The following is a 17,404-nucleotide window of genomic DNA, read 5'->3' as shown; positions in this document are numbered from 1 at the left end:
CTTTTTAATACAGTATCTTCTACACTAGAAGGCACACCGTATTATAAGGTGCACCCTTTATCATATTTTTTTTTCATAAGGCGCACCGGACTATAAGGTGCATCAAATTGAGATGACAGTAAGTGTATACATATGGCATGAAAATCCCTCACTTTTTGGAGGAATTCATCATTTTGAAGTCAAAAAAGGTGACCTTTGTTAATTGTGTGGATGCAAGGAGAGAATATTTTGGCGGGGGTTTTGGTTTTGCGAGATTTCACAGAGTGAATCAGGCGCTTGAACTAGTCTGGCACAATCAGTTGCAGGTTTGCCATTTCTAATTGTAGTTGTTGTTTTTCTTTTAGTTTTATTACATTGACCCCTCATAAAGGAAAAAAAAACTTGCGGGAACATGAAGGAAAGGATGAAATGGACAGATGGGAATTGGACCTCATATAAAATATATATATTAGGGCAGCACGGCAGCGCAGTGGTTAGCAAACCTTCCTGTGTGGAAATTGCATGTTCTTCCCGTGCCTGCGTGGGTTTTCTCTGAGCACTCAGGTTCCTTCCCACATTCCAAAAACATGCATGTCAGGTTAATTATCCGGTCCAAATTTTCCTTATGTGTGAATGAGTGAGTTGTCTGTCCCTGTGTGCCCTGCGACTGGCTGGCAACCAGTTCAGGGTGTCCCCTGCCCACTGCCCAAAGATAACTGGGATGGGCTCCAGCACCCTCCGCGATCCAACTGAGGATAAGCGGTGCAGATAATGGATGGATACATATAATTACCCTTGAACCACTGTGCGGGTAGCAGACCTTAATATTTTGTTGGTTTGTTCACTGTACAGTGTACCAGAACTTATCACCCCCACTCCTTTTTAGCAACTGACCTATTTTCATGTGATTCAGTACAAAAAGGCTTTAGCGCTCATCTCATGATCACAGTATTTTTTTCTCTCTGTGCCAGATTTGCACACTGCTTTCTGGTAGGTTAAACTTTCCACTTCTTCACATATGCGACTCTGTGCCAAATATTACCATTCTACATGATGAGAGTCTGTAAAATACCCACAATAGTGTATAATTGTGATGGGTATAAAGCTGGGGGTCTCCAACATGGTGCAAACTAATCATAGCTGAGGTGCCTGCAGACCTGTTCTCAAAATAACTGCTGGGTCTTTATGATTTTCACGAACACTACTAGGCATTTTTATCACCCTCTTGTCCATTCAGCTTGAACTTCTATTACCAGCTCCTTCCCATCCTCACTTTGTAAACTGTAATAATGCTTTAACTACACAAGCAAATATTAGAGTCTCATGTTGAATACCTAAATAGACCAATCAATGCTACAGGAAATACCGTTAAGTGTATAATTTCTCCGGGGATATATTGGCCGAAATTGTCTTCAAGACAAAGCAAATATTACATTCATCCATTGTAAGACAATAAGCTTTCTGCTGCTAAACTGAAACTGGACTAACACATTACTGGCAAAGATTTGCAAAGGTTTTATGGAATCTTTTCTGGCATTTTTTTTGCAGCCCAGCCACAAATGTTGTCGATCACCCACCCAGTAACTGCACCTGAAAGTGTACCAAAATATCCAGAAATAAAATTGGGCCAACATAGCTCAACACATGTCTGTATCCTTCATGTTGTCGGGCTAATTGGGCAGAGCCAGGCATCCTGGATGCATAGCTAATGAGCTCCTCCATCTCAGCCGGGATCTCCGGGCACGTCTAACGGTCACATAAATACTCATTTATAGGTCATAATCTACCATTTATGTATAAGGGTTTCCCCAATTAGAGAGCTGGGCCTGCAGACTGATTCCTCTCTTGAGGATTCAAACCTTTTGTACCCCTGGGCACATGGTGAGCTGTTAGTGACAAACACTGCCTTTGCTGTCCCAGACAGCCCTTGAGTACTTCTGGTTACTTGGCTCATAAATGCCGCTGGTTCTGGATAATGATTATAGGCGCTTGATTTTTAGTGTCTGTTTCTGTGTCTGCTAATTAAGAAGCACAAAATCAGAGTCGATTTGGGTATAGCTGAAAAGGGCTTCTAAATAGCAGTTCAAGCAACACCCGCCCGTCCATTTTCTTTACCACTTCTCCTATTCAGGGTCTCGGGGAGCTCTAGTTGATGACACTCCAAATCACGGCTCATATTTGGAACCAAAACCCTTTGGCAACATGAATTTTCCGCACTAGACAATTCACATAAATGCGACTCTCCTGTGCCATTTTCTCTTGTTATACTGGTATTTTTGCCTCCAAAAGGTAATTAGGAATGGTCAAATGTTTAATAAAACCTGTGGGCCAAATTAGACTTGTAAATGGAGCATAAAGCTGGACAGGCTCACTTTAATTAGACGATAGAATGTGAATTGCCAATTAATGCAGACATTCAACTCCCTGTAGATTCACCTAAAGGCCACGCAAACAATAGATGTCCTCATGACCGTGTATCTTTTAGTAAAATCTGCATGAGAACAAGCGTCACATTGGATCCACCATAATTGATTTACACAGCAAATTAATTAATCTCTGAGAATTAGCCAGAAAGGGAACATTACATTTGCAAAAACAGAATTATAGATCTTTGATTATTTTTATATTTGGTTTGGAAAGTTGTCACTACTATACAGGAGTTTCTGACTATGTATATTCGAACAAAGGGACGCAGCATTAATAGTGTGCACAGAGATTGCCCCAAAAAAACAAACTTGACTTTGAGTTAGTGAGTTAGTGGGATGTTTAGACTCGCTCGGAGGGATGGGCAGGGCACCCGTATGATGCGGCAGGGGTAAACCAGTGTAAGTTGTCGGGCCCTGCTGTTTTGTCTGCGTTTTTTGCTACTTTTCCCCTTTTTTATTTTTTTTTGGATGTGTTTGTCTTGCTGTCGGTCACCCCTCTCGAGGGATATGACCAGGGTAGATAGATGGATAGATAGACTTTGAGTTAGGAACTGAATTTTATGTTGGACTGAATAATTTTCCTTTAAAATAGTCAGAGTGTGCCAATCACAGTTATATTTAAGCTCAATGATTCTGTGAGTAACAATTTCATAATTTCTAAATTCGTGGAAACGGTTCATTTGCGGCTCTTATAGACATCAACCAACCGTCTTGTAACACGGATCAAGATTCAATCAGAGAAAACAGCCTTGAACATTACTTTTGCATGATATGAAGCACTTTTACTTCAAGGTTAACTTTGAAACGTGGTAGGAATTTTCCTGGTTCTGTGACAAATCAACCCTGGCAGTCTTTTTAAATTTCCCACCACTTTACTGTTGGCTATTTATCAGTGCACAGAAAAGTCATTGAGTTTTTAATGCGGCCTCGCCCCTGCTATTATATCCCTGCTGACATTCATTCCGTACATGATACTACAGCCTCCCCCATTTAGTGGTCGGCTCTGAATAATGCATATTAAGTAATGAGCTTCCCAAATGGATAAGTAGGCAGTAGGTTAGCCCACGCATAAAACAATCAATTATTCGATCAATAGTGCTCATTAGGCCATAATATAGTTAAGCTGCAAGTATGTCCCTCTGCTAAGAATTAATTATTTACTGTTCGCTAAACAAAGTGAGGAGGCTGGTCCAGTTTACTGTCACCCTCATTAATAGTTTGGATAGGAATGTGGATGTTTTGTGTTGTCACATTGGTCTGTTGGTATGTGGCTCACACTGTATGAATAATAATTTATAAGCCAAATACATATAAAGTGGAGTGTGTGCTGTTATGTTTAGGTGGTCTTTCTGTGATTAGGCAAAACTTGTTTTCCAGCAAAGATCCTACTATTTGCAGCCCAAAAGTTAAATAAATAAATAAATAAAATAAAACATCTTCAACATAGCAACATTTGTGTTACTGACCAACTGTAAACCATCAAACTTAATGGTTCAGAACCTTGCCAGTTAGATGTTTGGAACGGCACATTCGTTTTTCTTCTGGCACTAATTTACTTGCTTCATACTACCTTGGGCGACAATGCTAATAGGATTGAGTAAACCTGAGATCAGAGTCCAACACCATCTCTGCAATTTCCCCCATGGGACCATTCAACTAAAAAAAGGGAGGGTTAAAAAGACTACATCTGTTCTCTCCTTTGCCTCAATAGTTTCCATTTTCAATTCCAAAGTACAAGCTAATTGGGCAAAACAATTGAATTGATTAGATAGTATCATCTTCATCTATCTAGTGCCTGAAAACTTACATAACTGTAGTCCCAATTCCCTATTAAATATCTTAAATCTTGCCTCCTTTCCCTAATTGCCTACAGCTACTCAGTACAGGACCTGGATTGTGGTTGAAGTGTTAATTGGGTTGAAGGACTGCTAACAAGAGACACACTGGTGCATGTGAGCCTTCAAGAGCACAGCATGGCACAAGTGACATCATGTTCTACTAACACTCATTATGTTTTGGCTAACACTATGTGTTAGAAGCTCTGGTAAAACAAGAAACTGCTTATTTTTATTTTGTACTATGACTTGCAATTCAGATTTAACAATAAACACTTCTATTTGTTCGCTATTTTTTTTAATGATAAACGTTTGTTAGTGTTCAAATAATTAAATTCCCCTCACTGATTAAGGCAGGCATCTTGTCGTAGTTGGATGTACTCACCAAAACGCTGTCACACACACACACTCATCTTCTGCCAATGAGTCAGTGCTGAAAACATGGCCATATAGCTAAAGGGATGCTCCAATTTGGCATGCATGGCTTTGCATTCCATTTTATAGAATCAAAGACATAGTTCAGGTCAAGGGTACAAATCTTGGAATTGGCCCTGGTCAAGTAGTTTTATAAGTGGCACAAGCACTTTGATCACCTTGCTTGGATGTTCGGATCTTAACTGCCAGTGTCCATAATCACGTGTTTTGCTTTTAAATGTCTCAAGGTCTTGCACTAATTCAGAAGGAATTATATCAGCCCAGCAATGATTGACTCTTATCTAAAGAATGTGTATGCTAGAACTCTTCTAATTTAAGGAACTATGTTATCATTCAGCATTTAACATATAACAGACTGGGTTGACTGCTTTCGTTTGATGTCTTTAAAAACTGTTGGACAGGTTTTACACACTCTTAATGTCAGCAATCTTGTTTTTTTTTTTTTTTTTTTGTCTACTGTCAAGCAGTCGGAAGCTGCTTCTTAGCTGGGAAGAAATCTGCTGATTGGGGTCCTCAAATCTGCAGCTTACACGTCTTCTGAAGGAGGAGATTAGGCTCCTGGGAGGATTTTTGCATCGCACCTCGAAACACGTCATATGCCAAGGCCTATTTTCTACGCAGATCAGCTGTCCACCTGCTAGAGGAGCTGACATTTGGCTCCTGCTGAACGCTTGGCTTTCTGAAGGAGCCTTTGAGAACAGCTTAGGGGATTTGTATGTACGTTATAGCAGAGGGGTTCTCCAGTGGGCTTTGGGGTGGTGGGCAAACGAGGCAGGCAGCTGTCGCTTTGGCCAGGAAAGCTGTCTGTGTTACAAACTAGATGGATTATGAATTAATGTTTCCACAACTGCTTGGACATCCTGCCACTTACAGGCTGTGAACAAAGTACAACCATTTCATCTATTAATCTGGATTCCAAACCTTGCATAACAGCCCGCGTTATTAGAATTATAGCACTCTACGCATAGAGTTTGTCAAAAGAAAGTTTGCAGGAGTTTTGCCGTTTTAGTCCTTGAAGAGGTGCAGGCGTTGTTCAGCTCCTTGACACTCGGATCCACCAGATGATTTGCATGCACGCCATCGGTTGTAAGACGACATTGAGCTGCCAGCTGTCTTGTGAAGTGCATATCTGTATTTTACCTCTACCATCTCTCGCTCCTCAGTTCTCCCCTCATCCTATGGCTAAACTCTCTGTGGTGTTAACGCGTAATCCTCCGAGTTTTGTGCGCAAACGCTTTGGAGAACTTTTTCGATCCCCTGGCTGGTGCAGAAAGTTCGTGTTGTTTATGAAAGGGAGCGATGCCTCCAGGCAACTCTGCATTTATTTGATGATTTCCAGGTCAACGTTTTGACGTTGAGTATTTGAGATGACCTTGTAGACTTTTCTTACGTGTCAACTTACTTCAAATAATTAGGTTATATTTTGATGTCTGGAATATGCCACTTTAGGTTTTCAAACATAATTTTACAACATTGTAACTTCTATTTTGAGTGGGCCTCTGTTTACTGACACATGGACATGCGTTGCTAGTTCTACAAGGGTATTTACACCTTTTTTTTTACTGTCATTGCCCTCCTACAACTTTCAACACCCACTTCTCTTTATTTGAAATCATACCATCCTTGATCTTCCAAGCCAGCTAAACCCAGATGAGCGCTTTGCCCAGACCAGCGCAGCTTTCACAGGTTAGAGCAAGGGGAAATGTATGCCGTCTGTTTTTATTTGGAACCTGAGAAATTTCTGCCTGGGCTTTGCAGGTACACAAGAAGAAGAAGAAAGGGTCCACTATATCTGGGTATGGTCATAACACCTAAAGGGTTTCCTGCCGACATATAAGGCTATGTTGAACCGTACCTTACTGGGCTCCTTGCTTTTCTTTCAGCTTTGTAATTACCCTGAGTCACATCTAGGTTGAAGCCTTTCTGGAGTGGGGCCAAAGTGCACCTGCCCTTCCACAATAACAGCATGCCAACATCAGCAAACCTTAAAGTTAACCTAACATTTCTCCCTCAAACAAGTCTTTGTTGAAGGAAGCCAGAGAAAGAAGCACTTAACATGTCTCTCTGTGATTCTTATGATTTTTGTCTGAATCAAGATTTCCCCATGCTTGCCACTTTACAACCTAATCTTTTTCAATAACAAACACGTCGAGTCAGAGGAAACACTTGAATTACTTGTTCGAGACTGATAAATATGAGAAGCATCGAGGCTGAATTTGCTACTTCCTCTGGCGCAGATTTATTTGTTTTTACCGCAGCCGCTGTAACTATTGATGACTGCTTGGAAAAATAATCAAACTGCTCAAATACCTCAACGCCAGCAATAACACAGCATACATCCACAAGCAATTAGTCTTTCCTTGTATATCTGACTACCACAGAGTTTCCTTTCAAACATAAATATTGTTCCTCCTTATGCAAGCAGTGCCGTCATGGGAAACCTTTGACCTCTCAACAATGTCAACCTCGCTCTTCAAGGTCACTAACCGGTCTCCTTGCCAGTCGCTAACTATCTCCACTGGTGTGACATCTTCATCTATCAAGGCCTTGATAAGGGGTATCTTTAATTACACTCTTTCCCACCAGCAGATCCGTATCTTTTTTCATCCTCCCATAACAGACTCCCATCCATCGCTCCCTGAAAAGGTGATAGCATGTCACAGTCCCAACGCTAGCGACTCAGTAAGTCGATCCAACAGGAAATCGATAGCAAAGTCTAATGCTGAATAATTGAGGTTATGGGAGTTCAGCAGCACTCCCTAGACATACTTGCCCTTCGTCCTGTAGTGTCGTGAAATGCACAGAGAGGGGAAAATTCTCTGCTCACATCACATCTATTGTTATACTTGTAGAATATAGATATAAATCAATATTTGTTTTTCATGATGCATGAACTGCATTGCTGTAAAAATGTATTCTCAAATGTAATTGTCGTGCATATAATGTGTAATATATATATATATATACAAATTAGTTTGAGCCAATCTCTGTCAATTGATAGAAGATAGTATCTGTCTCTTGCCTAAGGAGAATGTACAAGGGAGTACAGTAAGTCAACGCATGATTCCTATCTCATAGCTTTATGCTCACTAGAGGGCACAAGCTGCCTTCCAAGCACAGTGATCTCCAAATGCTGTGTAGTATATCAACTTCCTGAGTCAAAGAGGCATTACCGATCTATCCATCTATTCTCTATCCTGAATCCAGATCGTGTCCCGACTGATTTAGGGTAAGGGGTTGTGTGATAACCAGGGAAAAACTCCCTTTGGTGCATGAATTCGTTGGACAAACATGTTTTTGGACTGTGGAAGGAAGTTGAGCTTCAGTGAGAGGAAGTTGGAGGAAAGCTTTAGAACCAAGCTTCGAATATATGACTTTTCAGGTTGTTTACCTGCCCCAGAGTTTTTGGGGGACACACCAGTTGATCCTCCCAAATGCAGGAGGACTAACTGCAAATGACATAAAAAAATCTGTATTGTGTTCTAAGAATTCTGGCTAATTTTGATTCCCTGCCTCCCATCCCTCTTTTCCCCAATTGTGCAACTTGAACACTGCTTCATGCTGGCAGATATATCAGAGGTCCTCCAAGTGGCTGTCTGCACGGAGCAAATAGCCAAGCAGTGTATCTCGGTGGATGTGTAAGTGTCTGCCCAATTGAAAAAGTTGGGTTGGTATGGAGACCGAGCGACTTCCTTAACGGCTCAGTAGCTTGGAGTGTGAAATTACTCATTATCCGCCTGCCTAGGTGATTTACTTACTCACTGAAAAGTTTAGAGGTGGTCAGCTCACCTGACAAGCTGGTAAGATGGCTGTGTTGGTGGGATATATTCAGGGAAGATACACGCCTTCGTTTTAAGACTAAAGCAGCACTCCTCAACTGGTGGGTCCTGACCCAAAAGTGGGTCGAGGACCTGTTTTCAGTGGGTCTCTGGACTTTACCTTGACAAACTAATCCCAAGAAAAATAGAGGGTCAATTACACTCCTTAGCAGTAGATGGCAATGTTGCCGTTTAATATCTTCTGCCTGTTCAGTCAATCAGTGCTTTAAGAGGGAGACCACCTAATTTTGTTGGTTTCATTTTCTTTTTGTGCACGTAGTCATGGTCCCAAGACATTTAGTGATAACGGGACAGAAGAGTGGAAAACGGTGAAAACAATGATCCAGTCGAAGAAGGAAACAATTGCATATTTCAAAAATGGTATACAAGTGTCTGCCATTATAGCGCTGAATATAGGTACGTTAAAATATTTTTAAAATGTTATATTTCTAGCTTTTTTAACCTGTGTATTCCTTTTTATTATATATACAAAGTTAAATAATTATTGTTGATTAGGTACACAATTTTAAATGTTTTGTGTGTGGACTTATTTTAGTATGTAGCTATTTTTTTAAGCCGTTTTAAGAGGGTCACTTATGTGTGTTGTAGGCTTATATGTAAGTATATACGGTACTTGAAGTCATTTTGGTTATGCTGGTCATTTTGTTTTTGAAATCAAACTGAATATATTCTACTATCGCTGCTTTAAACTGCACAGTCCTTTCATTGGATATACCTGAGAAGTGGAAATGTTTTCTTGATTTGGGTTGCACGAATGGTGGGTCCTGTTGTCAGACCTGTTAAGAACCAGTGCTCTCTAGGAGTATACCATTGTGTATTTTGTATTGCATGTTGTAAACATTTGACTTTATGATGGATCCTGCAGATATTTTAAGAATCATATTTTAGATCCGATTCGGTCACATCATTTCAAGCCTCATAGCAACTAACAGATGGCTGACTCAAACCAACATAAGGTCAGTGTCAGTCTGCTTACTGTTTTGTTTTGCTCTGATAGTCTTCATACAGTTTGTAGAGTTAGCTTAGTTTGCTCTGCTTCATAACTAACATACAATCTGGAATTATTTTTCAATATTTAAATGCTCTAGGGTATTTGTTTTTCATCTTTGGTCGTTTGGTCCCAAGCTGAAAGTACTATTTACATATTTAGCGGCATGTGCTGCATGGCTTGGGGCTATCAAAGGCAAACTTGAGGCCATCCCAGTGATCGCACAGACCACCTGGAGAGTTCTTTCTCAACAATATGCACATCAAAACCATGACGGGGGAAATATTCCCTGGCGTCACATTAGGCTTGGGTTTTTATGTTGATTGAATGTGTGTTTTGTAAAATCTAGTTTCTGGACTTGGTTGCTTTCTCCCGTTGGTGTTCCCGTGACATTTGAAAATGTTATTCATCTATATTCAGGTATATTCATATTTGTGTGTGTGAAAACCAATACATTGTTGAAGGGCATCCACCTACCTCTGTGAGGCAGTGGGCTTGAATACTATTTATTTCTGTTTTACTCAGAGTCGTCAAAGGAATACTAATCCAATTTTTTTTGTCTGTATTTGTTTTTGGGTCAGTGCTTGCCCTCCTACACTTGTACCCTCCTCACTTGCGTTTGCTCGCATTACCTCACGACTTCGCTGTTGTTTAGCATGTGAATAAGTACTGTCTATGGAAAGTGTGATTATAGTGAGTGTACATTGTAGATAGATGGTGGCGTATTCAGGGTGTTGGTGTTGGAAGCCACAAATATTGATCCTTGTTCATGTTAATCCTTGTTAATCTGGTTTGCTGTGTTTTACGGAAACATGGCTCACGTCAAGCATACCGGACGCTAACGTGGAGCTACCCGGCTTCAGCGCTGTTAGGGCAGACAGAGACACAAAAGCCTGCTGGAAGCAGAGAGGAGCCAGACTTGTTATCTACGTGAACACGATGTGGTGTATCTCTGGGCACAAAGATTTTCATCTGCTGCAGGGACGTCGAACTTTTGGCCTAGCGTGTGGTGTCATCCATGTTGTTGTTGCTAAACTACAACACAGCACCCCGAGGCCATCCTGTTAATCTGTTAATAATCAACACAAGGATACTGCTGGGAGTGTGAATTTCCCTACGGGGATGAATAAAGTATCATCTATCTCAGGGGTGGCGAACAAGTTTGAAACAAAGAGCCGAAATATTTAACTGTGAGATGCAAAGAGCCACACCACTCACTGACCAGCATTAGACGTAATCTACGCAGATGATTGGCAGTCAGTTATGTGTCCGGAGCACAAAAACAACAAATCTGCCAAAGTAAATTAAAAATATTATTTAGTATTTGTTATGAATTAAAATAAACTCAACTCTGATGGATTCAAGTCTGTTTTAAGAGAAAAACTAAACATGAAACGAGGAAAAGAGCCACAGTATATAGAAAGTATGATGAGGCAAAGAGCCGCATTCTTATTGGCCAAAAGCCGCATGTTCGCCACCCCTGATCTATCTCTATCTAAAAGTTTGAATTCTCACGGTGACTTTGGCACGTGGTTTCAAAAGTTTATTATTTATATTTGTTAATGTAAGACCCGTAGATGTGTTTAGTCTACCCAATGGCAATATTACAATTTCCCATAATGTCATGCCTTGCTATGAGCTACCCCTTTCATCAGCCATGTGTGGGAACCCTTGAAATATGCATATGTTTGAGGTTACCGTTCTAGGCTGATTTGATATGCTAGTAATGGCAGGCCAGAGTGCTCTACACTTATTCCCTGAATATTTGATGGCCTTAATGAGGAGGGAAAATACAGGACTAAGCACTTTGCAGGTTTGCTTCAACTTGCATGTGTGAGAATAAAAGACATAAGGAAAGTATGAAATATTAACAACACAGCCAGGAAGAGGATGATGATGCGTCCACTTTTGATGTTTCATGAGGTTGTGACATTACAGGAGAGAATTTGCAGGGTCACTACAATCACACGTGTCATAAGAACAGAATTGTTGAGGAGCCTTGACAATGGTTGTCCTGTGGATGTGGTAAATGTGTGGATGGAGTGCAGTTGACGTAATGACAGATCATAGTCATTACTCAACGTTTGGAGCCCTTGGAGGTTCTAGTGAGATGATTCACAGGTTCTACCTTTACTGTACTTGCAATAACTTTGTGCCCCTGACACCCTTGCAATAAAATAATGAAAAATGATTGCTTGGGTCAGTGAAACTTTGACTGTTTGCTTTCTCTATTCTTTTTTTTTTATTGCAGCATGTTTGATTCTGGTGTGCTCCTGTATGTATAACCACTGAAACAATTGATTAAAAAGTAGAGCAGATTAGGTTGCTTAATTTGCTGTAACTGGACATCACTTTGTCCAGGGAGCATATTCACACTGTTTACATAATGACATAAATAGCTGTATGGCAAAGTCAGCCCAACAGTGACAAATTGATTCCTCCACAAAAACGTATTGTGATGAGGTTTAGGGTTTTTAACTCCACGCACTTTCCACCAATCCTACTACATCCAGGCATTAAAACTGATTTAAAGTCTGTTATTTATGGGGGAAATTTTTGAAGAGGATGAGTTTTGAAATCGAGCTTTCTTTTAAATAAACGACTTTTGGGTTCGATTTGTTGATACAAATCCAATGTACATTTTTATGAATGTTGCTCAGTCCTACAATCTACTGATTTTGTTGTAAAAGCTAGCCAAAGAGAAAAGGTTGCCTGAGATTTAGAACTTTAAAAATGTGTTAAAATTTTTACACCCTGACCTGCTGTCATACCTTTGCCAGATTTGTCGTAGTGAATGTTGCTTTTATCGTGGTACTAACACAAAAACTTTGAGGGCCGCATATTGTCATGAGTTGGTGGGAAAAGTGTGGATATATTATATAATAGTGTTAGAAAAACGTAAACACTTCTTAATTGTGTACGCGAGCGCTTTGGTTACTAGAAGTGAAAGAAGTCCAGCAGTCCTTAATTCATTCATTCATTTGTGGCAGTAATATTCTTGGTGTACACATGTCAATATAACCCCTAGATTATAACAATGCCTGAAAGGGAGTGGGGCAAAGAAAATGTATTAAATCCTACCCCTTTTTCTCTCAGATACAAAACTTAAAGCGATTTAATATTCAGATTCAGATTCAGATCTACTTTATTGTCATTCTAGTACACGTGTATACAGAACGAAATGTCGATACATCTGACCCGCACAGTTTCCTTGAATGTACAGATATAAGTAAAAGTTGTATTGTATTATGGCTACGTATAGTATTTTACCATAGTGCCGACAGTGCAAGAGGAGTAGCTAACCAGATGTGCAAAATGGGCAGTCAGGTTAACAAGTCAGGTAAACAGTAACATTAACACTGTAACAATAACGCTGTAAGTACAATAGTGCAGAGAGCAAATGTGCAAGGAGTGGCAAGCTATAAAGAACTGCCAGTAGTGCAAAAAGTCAGATTAGCAGCCGTTTAGATTTAGGTTAACTATATGTTAGATTGACCATTTAACAGTCTAATGGCCAGGGGGACTAGACTACTGCGGAACCTGGTGGTCCTGCACCGCACACTGCAGTACCTCTTAGTCCCGATTATTTTCTCTGAATATAAATGTCTTGCCACTTTTGTCAAACTGATATCCCCAGCAGGTGCCAAACAAGGTTTTACAGCTCAAAGGAAACTCATATCCAGCAAACAAAAGTTTTTGAAACAGACGAAAACATTCATAACTGTTCCTGCAGGTACCAGACCAATAATAGTACAACGTGTAATATAGTTAAGTCAAGTCATCTTTATTTGTACAGCCCTTTATCACAAGGACTCTCAAAGGGCTGTGCAGACCACAGATCATTGCAAACCACAGACTATTATGACACCATCTCCTGATCTTGAACCTAAATGAGGGCATGGAAAAGCTCAAAATCTCAAAACAAGGTAAATGAAGAAACCTTGATAAGGGTTTAGTGTATATATAATATCTCATCTCATCTCATTAGCTACACCGCTTATCCTCAGTAGGGTCGCGGGGGTGCTGGAGCCCATCCCAGTAATCATCGGGCAGTGGGCAGGGGACACTCTGAACTGGTTGCCAGCCAATCGCAAGGCACACGGGGACAGACAACTCACTCGCTCATTCACACCTAGGGACAATTTGGACCGGCCAATTCACCTGAAATGCATGTTTTTGGAATGTAGGAGGAAACCAGAGTGCCCGGAGGAAACCCACGCTAGCACGGGGAGAACATACAAACTCCACACAGGAAGTCTGGAGCTGGATTTGAACCCACGCAGGAGATTCCCAAGACATGAACTGTGCCGCACAAGAGCTAACCACTGCGCCGCCGTGCTGCCCGTATATATAATATGTAATATTAAAAAATAACATTACATCTATATACATCTATACATACACATCTATACTTGTATAAGCTATTATGCGAATAGGAATTTTCAGGGATGCCTCTTTTAAGCATTAAGGTGTTCCAAAACTTTTACATTTGAACATTTTAGCCCCCAAAAGCAATTTGCATCGTTCTTTCATTCAGTGTTGAAAGTAATAGGATGAACAAATAAATGTCCTGCTGAGTAACTTGAATCAGCCGTCCTTTCCACTTTCCTGTGAAAAAAAAACAACAAAACAAAACGCTGTCATGGTGCATATAGAGCTAGTTTTGCATCATCACAGCTCAGGTATTTATCATTTATTGCCCTTGACTGCTAATAACCTCACTTTGTCTTGGCAGATCAGACATTTGGAGATGGCAGGATATCTTTAGTTAAGGAGTCTCGAGGCATGGCAATGATTTAGTCTAAACAGCTCCCTGTCTTGTCCTCAGCTGCTTCCCATCCATCCCATGCTTGTCCCTTCTTGGGTGCCTAAAAGTGGGAAGGAGATCAAACACGGCCAACATGAAAGGCAAACGCCAAGAACTTTTTCCCCCCTTCCCATCTTTCTGCCCACGCTGTGATAGAATTGGAAATTTTCAACCTAGAGCATCACCTGTCGACTGCAGAAGACCCATCCCCGTGTTCTCTGTCATTTTATCACTTGATTTTCATTGTCTCCCTCCAGTTTGTTGCTCTCTAGCTAGCCTCGGGCTAACCCTAACCCAGTTAAATCTCGGTTGATTGACGGTTGTTGTGACAGTTTGTAAACCCAAATTAGTATGAATGGTTGTTTGGGAATTGTATCGTTCCCTACAGTTCAATCCTCAAATTGTAAACACTCGACTAGGTAGCTTTTCATGTTGTGCCATATTATTTCAATCTAGCCTCACCCTCGTGTTTTATTATGGTTGTCCAAAGAATACCTCCCCACTTTTTCTTTCAAAAGTACCTCCAAACATGCTACTTGACAATTATCCATGCCACTTCCATTTGTGTCAAGGAAAAGTTTTGAGTCTTTCTTAAAAATAATAAAAATAAATAAATAAACATTTATCGATGTCTCTCGGGAGCCTTGGAGAGATAAAACAAATGTGCAAATGAAATGTGAAATTATCTAATTCCAAAATATTCTGTGACTAATTGTCAAAGAGATGGGGTAAACCATTTCTGCGAAGACTATCATAAGTTTGTTTACTAAGTAAATTTACTCTTGACCCTGGCTAACAATGTTTTTCTCTGAGGCTCAGTAAAAGATTAAAATGGGATAGATAATATATAATAACTAAATTAATGGGAAGCAGGAGGGTAACAAATTATTATTTGCTCTAACGTGCATACTTTACAAACATGTCTTTGTACTTTTATTTGAACAGATTACAACTAAAATGCAGATTTTTAAAGCTTAGAACTCCAGAAAGGTCCTGTGGTGAGGGGCCCTCTCCCCCTGAGATGTGAGAATTCTCCCACCGCGGTCAGCTGCGTATCGTAAGAGGCGACTAAAGTGGAGGGCGCTAGGGGACTGGGGATCCTCTCCTCTCGATCTCTACTCCCTAAGAAACAGCAAGGCAATGTTGTAAAGCGATAGTGGGATGTTTGGACGCGTTCCAAGGGATGGACAGGGCACCTGTATGATGCGGCAGGGGTAAACCAATGAAAGCTGTCGGGCCCTGCGGTTGAACAGAAGAGTGTGTTGTGTCACGCTGACCTGAGTGACATGGCCACTTTATTGTGTCTCGTTTCATCTGGAGGAATGAAAGCATAACTGACTTTGGTGCCGAGGTGCTTAACTTGTTTGGGTTTTTGGGCATTTGGGTTGGCCATGGTCCCCAAAAATTGTGTGAGTTGTTTGGGGAAAACCCTTAGATACCATGGGGTGGTTTTTTAAATGCATCCATGGAATTGGAAGTACTTTGGACTAAGTGACAGAAAGCTTATTTTGGATCCCATTGCATATTAGTTGTGAGGCGTGCTTAAAATCTGTGCATGGAAAGTTTGGACTGAGTTTTAGTATTTTCAGAGATCTCCCCAAGCTGATTATCTTCAATAAAATGCAAAATAAAGTGTTTTATGGCGTTTTGTGCTCAAACACACACAAAAACAATCATTCAAGATCCCTCCGGAAGGTCTTATCACCCTGAAAACTTTCATACAGAACAGTAAACGGACGCTTGGAGAAAAAGGAAAAGTTGTTTACATTTGCCTGTCAGTACCTCAAACTCCTTGCCTTTGATTTGTTCCCATGTGAGATAATTATTATGGACACTGTCACACACATGCCTCAACGTCACTGTTGGTAACTTTGTTTTTGAAATTTGACCACGTTTTATTGAGAAAACAATTGGTCTATTTTCATAATATTAAAAAGTGAAGTTCACCACAACACTATCTGCAGTCTTAATCGTATCCTCAAATGGACAGCTGGCAGGCAGAGGACTCATTGAGCTGCTAAATACCCCCAAGAACGTATGAATAGGAGAGCTGATTACTTGGTCACTAATTATTCATTGGCTCATCACGTTCACTTTGGACAGTGAAAACACCTCAGGATATGTCTCTTGCTTGCTCTCCTCTCTCTTCCTTTGGTGATTTGCGTCAACATCTTCACACAGCTGTCCTTGTCTTCGTGATCATAGAGGGTAGATGATTGCTATTTATTGCCTGATTAGTGATGCAAAGTCTTATGGGTTTTTAACTTTTCTAACATCTTACATTTTTGATGGTTTTACTGCTGTGGCTATTTTCCTGTTTTATTCCATCCAAGTACCCCCTCCAATGTACCCGAGGTACCATTGGCAAAACTCATCAACCCATTCAAATTTTATTTCAAATTGATAGGAAAAGCGGCATAATTACAGTGGAGAGGGTGAGTCAGTTCTAGACAACTCACACAAATTTTAGCATGCATAGAAATAAACGTCTAAGGGGAAAACACATGAAGTCTGTTTCAATTGTGCAAACCGGCAAGCTGTCAATTATATAAATGGTAAATCAGTTGCAAAGTCCCACAGGTGTGTCACACCTGAACATTATCATTTTATTGGAAAAAGAATGCTTCTTTATTTGCTTAGCCAGATTATACTTTACCTCATGTTTGTGGGATACATACATTCTATTACACCTGTAGATATCCATCCATCCATCCATTATCTCCACCGCTTATCCTCAGTAGGGTCGTGGGGGTGCTGTAGCCCATCTCCGCTATCTCCGGGCAGTGGGCAGGGGACACCCTGGACTAGTTGCCAGTCAGTCGCAAGGCACACAAACAGACAAGTCATTCGCTCATTCACACTTAAGGACAATTTGGACCTGGCAATTAACCTGAAACTCATGTTTTTGGAATGTGGGAGGAAACAGGAGAGCCCGGAGGAAACCCACACAAGTACGGGGAGAACATGCAAACTCCACACAGGAGGTTCGATCTTATGACCTCAGCGCGTGTGGCACAGTTCTAACCACTGCGCCGCTGTGCTGCCCACCTGCAGATATGTTGTTCCCATATTTTTATTCTTTCAGAAAACATTGT

General features: G+C 40.7%; 1 protein-coding gene across 1 annotated transcript in view; it reads left to right on the top strand.

The window, feature by feature from the left end:
- LOC148348797 (partitioning defective 3 homolog) overlaps positions 1-17,404 on the top strand; it is a 387,206-nt gene that overhangs the window by 73,008 nt on the left and 296,794 nt on the right. The window lies entirely within an intron of this gene.

This window comes from Urocampus carinirostris, chromosome 18, assembly GCF_059441175.1.
Source record: "Urocampus carinirostris isolate Australia breed hairy pipefish chromosome 18, RoL_Ucar_1.0, whole genome shotgun sequence".
Taxonomy (NCBI): Eukaryota; Metazoa; Chordata; class Actinopteri; order Syngnathiformes; family Syngnathidae; genus Urocampus; species Urocampus carinirostris.
Note: the sequence above shows the minus strand (reverse complement) of the source record. Positions and strands in the feature narration are given on the sequence as shown.